Source organism: Nerophis lumbriciformis, linkage group LG11 (assembly GCF_033978685.3).
Source record: "Nerophis lumbriciformis linkage group LG11, RoL_Nlum_v2.1, whole genome shotgun sequence".
In the NCBI taxonomy this organism is placed as follows: domain Eukaryota; kingdom Metazoa; phylum Chordata; class Actinopteri; order Syngnathiformes; family Syngnathidae; genus Nerophis; species Nerophis lumbriciformis.
Window position 1 is genome coordinate 2,536,968 of NC_084558.2, and position 10,533 is coordinate 2,547,500.

Genomic DNA, 10,533 nt, shown 5'->3' on the forward strand with positions numbered 1-10,533 from the left:
TGATAGGAAATGACTGTGTTCCCCAAATTTTTGGTTGAAAGCAAACTCAAATAAACACGATGGCCTTTTAAGCAAATGTAGAGTCTGCCTCTCTTTCTGTATTGTGTTACAGCTCCGCTGTATAATTAGTCAAACAGTTCTCGAGTCAGCGTCAGTGATAGACAAGTGGAAACATGCTATTTCCCCCTCGCAACCCGAGGACACCAAATTGGCACCGTTTCTATTTTATTTTCTCCTCTTTACACCTATCGTTCTGTTAATTCATCAACCTTTGCTTGCATGTCTAGCAAAAGTAAGATATTAGTATTTTTTTTTTTAAACACGCTAGATATAAATACACACACAGTCATGTATGCTCTGGTTACATTAAACTGATGCCATGGAACGGAACATGCATGACTGCATATAATGTGCAAAGCCCTCCAGAGCAAGATGACTGCCACTCTTTCACACATACATAGACACACACACACACACACACACACACACACACACGACCGCACATACGCCCGCACACATTCATCCATATCTATGTTGAACATGTTCATATTCATATTTGCTCGCCTCCCTCTTTTTCCTTCCTGCTCTTCATCATCTTATCTCCTCCGCTGTGGTTTGTCTGCCTCTTTATGAAGACTGAAAGTCTCATTACAAATGTGCACATTCAGGGAAAAAATAGCTGACAACAACATTTACAATAATCCAAAGAGTACAATTGGGTCTTCAAAAAATTATGCAATATGTTATTCTTATAGCCAGACCTGTTGTTTGCTTCTGTACCTGACGGTTTCGGCTACAACCGTTACCTTTCTCAGAGGTTGTCACGTGTGGTTGAATGTTCAAACAACATTTACATTTCTAATTAAAAAATCAAGAATTGTCAATGTTTAATGTTAGATATGCCACAATGTCATTGCAATTCATACATTTATGCATTTGCATGCATTTTGTATTGATGTAGTAGTCACATTTAAAAAAACATTTTGAATAGATGAGTATGAATTCATACCATACAACACACATGGCTAAATGTAGCGCAACGTGTAAAAAAGTTATTATTGTATTTTTTACTTTTAGCAGTTATCTCAAGTGCTACTCCAGTACTTGAGTGTCTCATGGTGGCGAACAATAAAAAAAGTCATAAAAATGTAGATTACACAGGCATTTAATTTAGTCTTGACAGTGGCAATTATAGCAAACTTGTGTTTCAGCCACAACAGCGGAAAACACAACAATTATTATAATAATTTTCTGCCTGAGGGACCCTGTGATCAGAGAGGGTAAACGTTCCCTAACTGCCTCGTTGTGCGTCACTGTGAGGCAACAAATTGCCGAATAATGTGAGCAAACTGTTTTCCTCACGTGCACATTAGCCATGCACTGCACCTTGAAGTGTTACGACATCATTTTGGAAACTGTGTGGGTGTTTTTATGCAACTGTGTCATGAAATATTTAGTATAATCAACTGTATGTATCGCAGCAGGGTGGCACAGGAGTTAGTGCGTGTGCCTCAGGATCTTCCTGTGTAGAGTTTGCATGTTCTCCCCGTTACTGCGTGGGTTCCCTCCGGGCACTCCGGCTTCCTCCCACCTCCGAAGACATGCACCTGGGGATAGGTTAATTGGCAACACTAAATTGGCCCTAGTGTGTGAATGTTGTCTGTCTATCTGTGTTGGCCCTGCGATGAGATGGCGACTTGTCCAGGGTGTACGACGCCTTCCGCCCGAAAGCAGCTGGGATAGGCTCCAACACCCCCGCGACCCCGAACAGGACAAGCAGTAGAAAATGGATGGATGGAACTGTATGTGTCAACCTTATTTCTTATCACATATTTGAAGTTAAACCAGTTCTTCTGAAATAGCAGGGCGGGCCCCCATGGGAGGTGGAGTGTGACGCCGGGGAATATGCTTTATCAGTATCTTGCTTCAAACCCCGCTTCGAAAAGCTGTGCACTACAAAACATGCTCATTGTAGCCATTAAGCCTGACTTTTTTGTAGATTAAGGTGATTTTATATATTGTGCTCCTGAGTTAAAGTTGCTAATCAATTTACATTTTATTTAATTTTTTTTTCAGTATCAAATGGTTAAAGTCGGTCCAACAAAATGTGTGATCTACATTTATTTAACTTTTTAGTTTTATTTTATGTAAATAAGGATACAATGTTATGCAGAAGCGTACTTATAACAATTTTATAGACAAATGAAAGCATTTGTCTACAAAATGTTTTCTTGCTGGGGAGGGCATCACAGAAAATCATTGGGAAGGACTGAGTTAAACAGTGGTGTATATCTATTTGTTTGTGTAGGCTGCGCCCAAAGGGCGAAAATGTATCAAAACATGCACCCCTAGTGTGTGTTGTCTGTGATATTATTTGTATGACAAATACACCACACAGTGGTGCTGTAGTCAAACTCAAAGTTTGACCTTCTAAGTTAGATTGACCTGAAATTTGTCATCTACAGCTCAATGTGGTCTACAAAAAACACCCATTGTGTGACGACCGGGGCGGATGGTGATGCGGGGCTCGTTCTCCCAGTAATGCAGACGGGCTTCAGACACAGCGTGCAGGTAAGAAAGGAGTTATTTAATAAATAAATTATACTGGAACAAACAAAAACGTGCTCATAGCACGGAAGGCAAAAACTAAAAGAGCTAGAAGGTAAAAAGAAGTCTAGCGTGGAAGCTAGCAGGTTCAGAGCAGGAAACAAAAGTTGTCATCTGTTGTATGAAAACAAACCAGGAAGCCAGACCGACCCACTGGCAAGGCAGGCTTAAATAATGTCATTGATGGCTAACAGGTGCGCGTCCGGAAACACACGCGGCAGGTGAAAACAATAAGCAGCCATGGCAACAAACTCAGGTGTGCAAACAGGCACTCAAGCAGTCCAAAACTAACAGAAAACACAAGTGCCTCGAAAACGTAATCAGAAATATGATCCGGGCAGCAGATCATAACACAGTGTAACTTTTATCGTATCATCCCAATATTTGGCACACACCTTTGAGGGACTGAGAAGCACTTTGGTAGAACGATCGCGGTTTAGCAACTAATTGTCCATAATCATTCATATAGTGATTATAGAACTTTTTTTTTTTCAACCTGTCCTCTCCAGCCACATGGGCAAAATAAATGTTGATTTAGATGCCCGTATCTGCTCTGCAGAAGTACTTTACATAAGAGAAGGATGGGATACAGGACTACTGTGGGGTGTTCTCTTGACTTCCTTGGTGTGAGAGTAAGGCCAAGATCCTGGTTTTGTCCATTGATGGCTTCCTGAGCGCATAGTTCAGGACTATGACAAATAGTAAGGGGGCTAGGGTATCTCCCTGCATTACCCCAGCCAGAATGTAAAACTCCTCACTGCCGCCATCTGGGGTCACCACCTTGGCCCGTGTACCTGCATACATGGTCTCTGCTGACCAGAGCAGGTTGGGAGGGACACCATAAGCCTTCAGGATCCTGATCATGGTGCCTCTATCTATTAGGTCAAAAGCCTTTTTAAAGTCAATAAATCAATACAGCCGTTATAAAAAAACGAATTAGTGAAGTGTACAGCAGTGATTCTCAAACTGTGTTACGGTATCACTCGTTGTACACGGGCTCCATCTAGTGGTACGCCGGAGAATCAGTGTTTTATATTCCTGTACACAGTTTTACTGTTCAAACTGTGTGTAATGTTACAGTGGCCAAATACATTAAATGTTCTCTGCTTTGTTTTTAATGAATACATAGGCCTACTACTCTACTATATTTTAATGTTGGTCATTATGGTGGTACTTGAAGAGCCACGTGTTTTCTGAGTTGGTACTTGATGAGAAAAGTTTGATTACCACTGGTCTACAGTAATAATACAGTATTAGCAATGATTATTACAACAATTATAACAGTAATATTATTAGTAATAACAATATTAATATAATATAATAATGTATAAGAGTATTTACCTTAATTATCACCATTACTATTATTTCAAATGTAACAATACATAAATTAGATAAATATGTAGTTTGTAAGTGAAAGGAGAGAAAAAAATGTTTTATCTAAAACTTTTGAGTATTTTATATAAAACTCTGTGATGGGTTTCCTAATCTTTTCTCACGTATGTTTCAGAGTGAGATGTGCATTCCTGGGCTGCAACCAGCAGAGGCAGTGTTTATTTAGTTTCAGATATTTTTCTAGTTTGCTGGTATCATTTTTGGAATAGTTTGGACATACTGTGTCGCGGCTGTGCTTTATTTTGAGTTTCTTGGTCATTTTCTGGGTGTGGTTTTAGTTGCTGTCTTGCACGCTTCTTTTGTTGTATTTCCCTTTCCTGCAGCAGCATGACACCTACCTTTGAGCACTTTTCCCCTCACCTGTTTTCTGTTTGTAATTAGCACTATTTAAGTTGAGCTTGCATTGGTTGGTCAGGACATTACTCTGTAGCCACTGGTGACCATAGACGATCCTTTCCTTGCTCAGCTCAGGTACGCTCGTACTTTGTGGACGCCGTCTGCTCCACATTTCCTGTGAGTGTTTTGCTGGATTCCAGCATTTTGTTTTGTTTTCTTTACATAGTCTGCCCAGTCAGAGTACTTCCTGTTGCTCTCGCTTTTTGTTCGTTTAATCAACAAATACCTCTTTTTTGTTACTGCATGCTGACTCCTCGTTCATTTGCATTTTAAAATCACTACAACCTCCGTTGGCTTCCACGACGCATCGCTTGACACACTGACTGTTCTGAACTCCTGTTTTAAAGGAAATTCAGTCAAATGCCAGCAAACAAAAGCATTCAAGTTGAATTGGGCATCAGATTCTGTTCATTTTGGGTGGAATCATACCACTTATGGTTGAACTGAATAAAAGTGACACACTGTGCTGCTCTCAAGGTTTTCATTTGTTTACTGCCTACCTCATGACCATCATGGAGGAATCTTTGAGAAAACTCTAGACCTGCGCTCTCAAACAAATGTAATATGCTAAATTTTTTAAAATGGAGATGTACGAATAATTCCCTTTCCCTTTTTAACGCGAGACGGGGAAATTAACCCACTCTCGATCTCCCTGCTGAGCTAAGAGCCTTGCAGCCACGCAGAAATAAGCACAGGAGCGCTTGTGCTGCCCAGAAGTGTAACCAGTGGGAGGGGAGAAATATGCATGCTTTTAACAGAAATTAAAGTTGAAGAGGATGGAAGAAGGTCTAGAAAATGCAGAGGGAAATGCGCTTTTAGGACACTTAACTTTGAACTGTGCTTGGCTTCATTCCTCACATCTTTTTACCTTTTGTCATCCGATAGAATAGTTTCTACACAAACAGTGTTATTTCTTACAGTGAATAACTGCGTGCATGCAGTCTGTGGCAAGTCAATAATTGTTTGACAGTTGTGTGGCATTTTACAAAGACAAATGTAAAGTATTTAGCTTCATAAAGTATTCAGCTGAGAGTATGCCTTTTCTAGGTGATTAGCATTTGTATTGCACTTACAAAGTGCTGATGTAGATTGTTTTCCTTCCACACCAGCAGTTATACTGTTACTATTATTTACCCTTTGTGTAGGGTTTGGCGATCAATCGAAATCAAGATTCAGAGCATTTAAATCGGCAGTAAAACTGCTGTGTTGATTATATTGATTTTTGCCTCCTTTGTCATTTTCTCTCGGCTACGTAATACACCATCTCCTTAAAACATAGTACTCATTGTAAAATGATATGACAGGAAGCCAGATGTTGCAAAGCATAACGGCTGGCAAAAACCTAGCAGAAGAAGTAGCAGCCAAGTTATACCGCGCAATCTACACATGAAGGAAAACTGAAACCAACAGTACAACGTGAGCGGTTTGTAACCAAAAGAAATTCAGCGTTAGTTGTTTTTCACAAAATTTGACTGTAATAATAATGTCGACCAAAAAGTAGAGTAGTAATTGGGAGTATAATAATTGTGTTTTACCAAAATCGGGGTGAAAGGTTAAATGAATTGTGATTTTAATCTTTGCCTTAAACGCCTCGCTTATACTTAAGCTTTTACTTTAGCATCAGCTTTGCCAGATGTTTGATCATTATTGTTTTCAAACAATAATATATAATGAGGAAAAATTCCGAAAATCCTTTAACATTCCCCAAATTGACACTTTCAATACATAATTGTTAGCACACCAGGCTTTGTGCCGAAAGTGCATTATCCCATCTGCTTCTTTACAGACAGACAGAGGCGCTGCCTTGCCATTGGCAGCTTTTTTACCCAACACTGCAGTTCATTTATTTCAAGGTAAACTGCAGTATTAGCTATACTACACAGACTGTGGTCATGTTTTACTGTAGCAGATGGTCCTGAGCAATGTTAAATGGTGTAATTATTGTTCAAAATACAATAAATGTAAGTTTCTCGGTATTTCCTATCCAGCAACACTGTCTAGCACATTTTGCATAATTTGATTGGTTTATTATTGTTATTTTGTGATTGTTTTATTATCATTACTTTGTTGTTTGACTTCCTCTATTGAAATGTTCATATTTGGTTACACTCTGAATCAATTTGGTGCCATTGACTAACCATACATTTTAGATATTCTATAATCCTACAGACACATTTGCTTTAGTCATGAATACCTAATAAATCTATTAGCCTCTTCCTTCAAAATAAAAGGAAAACAGATTTTAATTGAAATAATTCCTCATAAACTATCAGTGTGCAAAAACTATATGTCAGTGGTTTTTGATTTGAAAAATGTATGTTTTCATGAAAATTAAAATGATTTTTTCCTCCCTCAAGGGTAAAAGTCATAACTTCATTTTAAAGGGGGCTCAAAAGTTAAGTTCGAAAAATTACTTTTTAAAAATGATTTTTTTATAGTTTCTCATTACTTTAACAAAATAGTAATAGAATTACGAACATAAATACTCTTTAATAAATGTAATTAGTTACTATGGAAATTAATTACCGGTAATGTGTTACTCGGAAAATAAACTACAAATATTTGGCATATGCAGTTGTGAGACGTATCATGAGAGCAGAGTGTGTGCCTTTTAAGAGGCAGTGTTGCCAAGTGACGTGTGACGTCAGCGAGAGCTCGCTCAGAGCAACATTTTCGCTTAGCTGTGTTTGTTTGCTTAGCAGCTGCAATGACGGCAGCTCTGTTGAATCTTTTCACTCGATTGTATAATTGCTAGTTGATAAATAGAGTGAATGTGCTTCGGTGGCTGTCTTTTCTCCTTGTCCACAAACGGGGTATTTTAGGATTGCGAGCTTTTTATTACAATCATTGATTTGTTGTTCACTATTCCTTACTGTATCTTTACATATGTTTATACAGGTAAAAGCCAGTAAATTAGAATATTTTGAAAAACTTGATTTATTTCAGTAATTGCATTCAAAAGGTGTAACTTGTACATTATATTTATTCATTGCACACAGACTGATGCATTCAAATGTTTATTTCATTTAATTTTGATGATTTGAAGTGGCAACAAATGAAAATCCAAAATTCCGTGTGTCACAAAATTAGAATATTACTTAAGGCTAATACAAAAAAGGGATTTTTAGAAATGTTGGCCAACTGAAAAGTATGAAAATGAAAAATATGAGCATGTACAATACTCAATACTTGGTTGGAGCTCCTTTTGCCTCAATTACTGCGTTAATGCGGCGTGGCATGGAGTCGATGAGTTTCTGGCACTGCTCAGGTGTTATGAGAGCCCAGGTTGCTCTGATAGTGGCCTTCAACTCTTCTGCGTTTTTGGGTCTGGCATTCTGCATCTTCCTTTTCACAATACCCCACAGATTTTCTATGGGGCTAAGGTCAGGGGAGTTGGCGGGCCAATTTAGAACAGAAATACCATGGTCCGTAAACCAGGCACGGGTAGATTTTGCGCTGTGTGCAGGCGCCAAGTCCTGTTGGAACTTGAAATCTCCATCTCCATAGAGCAGGTCAGCAGCAGGAAGCATGAAGTGCTCTAAAACTTGCTGGTAGATGGCTGCGTTGACCCTGGATCTCAGGAAACAGAGTGGACCGACACCAGCTGATGACATGGCACCCCAAACCATCACTGATGGTGGAAACTTTACACTAGACTTCAGGCAACGTGGATCCTGTGCCTCTCCTGTCTTCCTCCAGACTCTGGGACCTCGATTTCCAAAGGAAATGCAAAATTTGCATGGTTGGGTGATGGTTTGGGGTGCCATGTCATCTGCTGGTGTCGGCCCACTCTGTTTCCTGAGATCCAGGGTCAACGCAGCCGTCTACCAGCAAGTTTTAGAGCACTTCATGCTTCCTGCTGCTGACCTGCTCTATGGAGATGGAGATTTCAAGTTCCAACAGGACTTGGCGCCTGCACACAGCGCAAAATCTACCCGTGCCTGGTTTACGGACCATGGTATTTCTGTTCTAAATTGGCCCGCCAACTCCCCTGACCTTAGCCCCATAGAATATCTGTGGGGTATTGTGAAAAGGAAGATGCAGAATGCCAGACCCAAAAACGCAGAAGAGTTGAAGGCCACTATCAGAGCAACCTGGGCTCTCATAACACCTGAGCAGTGCCAGAAACTCATCGACTCCATGCCACGCCGCATTAACGCAGTAATTGAGGCAAAAGGAGCTCCAACCAAGTATTGAGTATTGTACATGCTCATATTTTTCATTTTCATACTTTTCAGTTGGCCAACATTTCTAAAAATCCCTTTTTTGTATTAGCCTTAAGTAATATTCTAATTTTGTGACACACGGAATTTTGGATTTTCATTTGTTGCCACTTCAAATCATCAAAATTAAATGAAATAAACATTTGAATGCATCAGTCTGTGTGCAATGAATAAATATAATGTACAAGTTACACCTTTTGAATGCAATTACTGAAATAAATCAAGTTTTTCAAAATATTCTAATTTACTGGCTTTTACCTGTATGTATATATATATATATATATATATATATATATATATATATATATATATATATATATAGCCCGATTGTAGCTGAGATAGGCTCCAGCGCCCCCCGCGACCCCGAAAGGAATAAGCGGTAGAAAATGGATGGATGGATATATATATATATATATATATATATATATATATATATATATATATATATATATATATATATGTATATATATATATATATATATATATATATGTATATATATATATATATATATGTATATATATATGTATATATATATACCTATATATTTATAATATTGTGAAATGCATACTAATGACATATAAAGTGGATAACATTTAACATTAGTTTGATCCCAATTAAAGACTTGTTAGTCACCTTTGTATTTTTTAGGACTTCTTTGTCGAAGTGCTTTCACTTACAACTTCTTTGGCCCCATGGTGGCTTATTTTTCAGTCAAACTCAATAAGAAAACACAGTGACTGTGTCAGCAACACATGAAATTCTATGCTTGGGCACTCGTTTGCCCGGACTGATCTGCGGGCAATTAAAGTACAATAACTGAAACAGTATATGAAAACTGTAGTAAATTTTAGGCAGAATATTTTGTAGAAAACTGAGGTACATCCACAGTAATGACGGATTAGAAAAAATTGTGATCAGGTTGAATAAAATCGGATTGAAAAGTTGAAACCGAGTCAAAATTTAAATCAAAAGATTGGGATGAAATAAATGTTAAAAAAAATAATAATTGAATCATATACATCTAAAAATTCTGGACAACTAATCAGAACAGAGTGTTAATTTTGTTTATGTAGAACTGTATTTGTTAAAATGAATGTATTTTATGCGCGCTCTTGTTTTTCAACTAGCAGGTCTATAATATGGTGTATTTACAATGAGGGTTTGAAAGTGAAGGTTCTGATTATGATCACGTCTTCTTTTAGTACAATGGCCACATCAAAATGCGAACATATCCGATTTCCTGTCTTTGTAAAGGAGGCTGAAGGATTCGTTTGGTCTGACTTGGTGCAGTTTTTGGTAGCCGGCAGCTGCCACAAAGCACAAACAAAGAAAAAGCTGCAAAGAAAGGGTTTTGCTGCATGGTAATTTAAAAAACAACATGATAATCACACAAGGAGCCACTGGCTTGATAATTATCAGTCACGCGTGCAGCAAAGCTCCAATGTGCGATGGTTTGTGCCAGCGCCTTAATGGGCCTTGTCATTGTCCCGCCTTTTGGTGACGAGCTTTCTATGGCATACAGCCATCGTTCGTTTAAGGTCCGCTAACACGCATCATTATGTTTTTATTCACCTTCCTTTAGTCATCAGCCTTTGTGCAGGTTGACAACCCAGCCCTCCAAACACGTTCTCTGCCTTTGATGGCAGCTGAAAGTGGATGCATCAGCTGAGGGAATCAATCTAGCATCACCATTCAACAGCTGCCCTTGTCCATCATCTATCTACTCCCCGTGTGTGAGCGTGTGTGTGCATGCATGTGTGTGCGCGCATGTGTTGAGGTGAAAGCATGCCACCCTGTGGAGCTCAAGAGCCGTCTGAAGTGGAGATGAATTCAGGAGATAAAAAAGCTGATTTTAATGTCAAACACGTCCTCAGAGTTAAAAGTTTTTCTTTTTCTTTCCTGTCTACTCTCTTA

General features: G+C 38.7%; 1 protein-coding gene across 2 annotated transcripts in view; it reads left to right on the top strand.

Moving 5' to 3' along the window:
• The window catches only part of adprh (ADP-ribosylarginine hydrolase), a 56,752-nt gene that overhangs the window by 30,609 nt on the left and 15,610 nt on the right, over positions 1–10,533 (top strand). For both annotated transcript variants that reach the window (XM_061967802.1, XM_061967803.1), the window contains exon 2: positions 2,466–2,571. The gene's annotated coding sequence lies outside the window, so the exon portion shown is untranslated. The remainder of the gene's footprint in view (positions 1–2,465; positions 2,572–10,533) is intronic.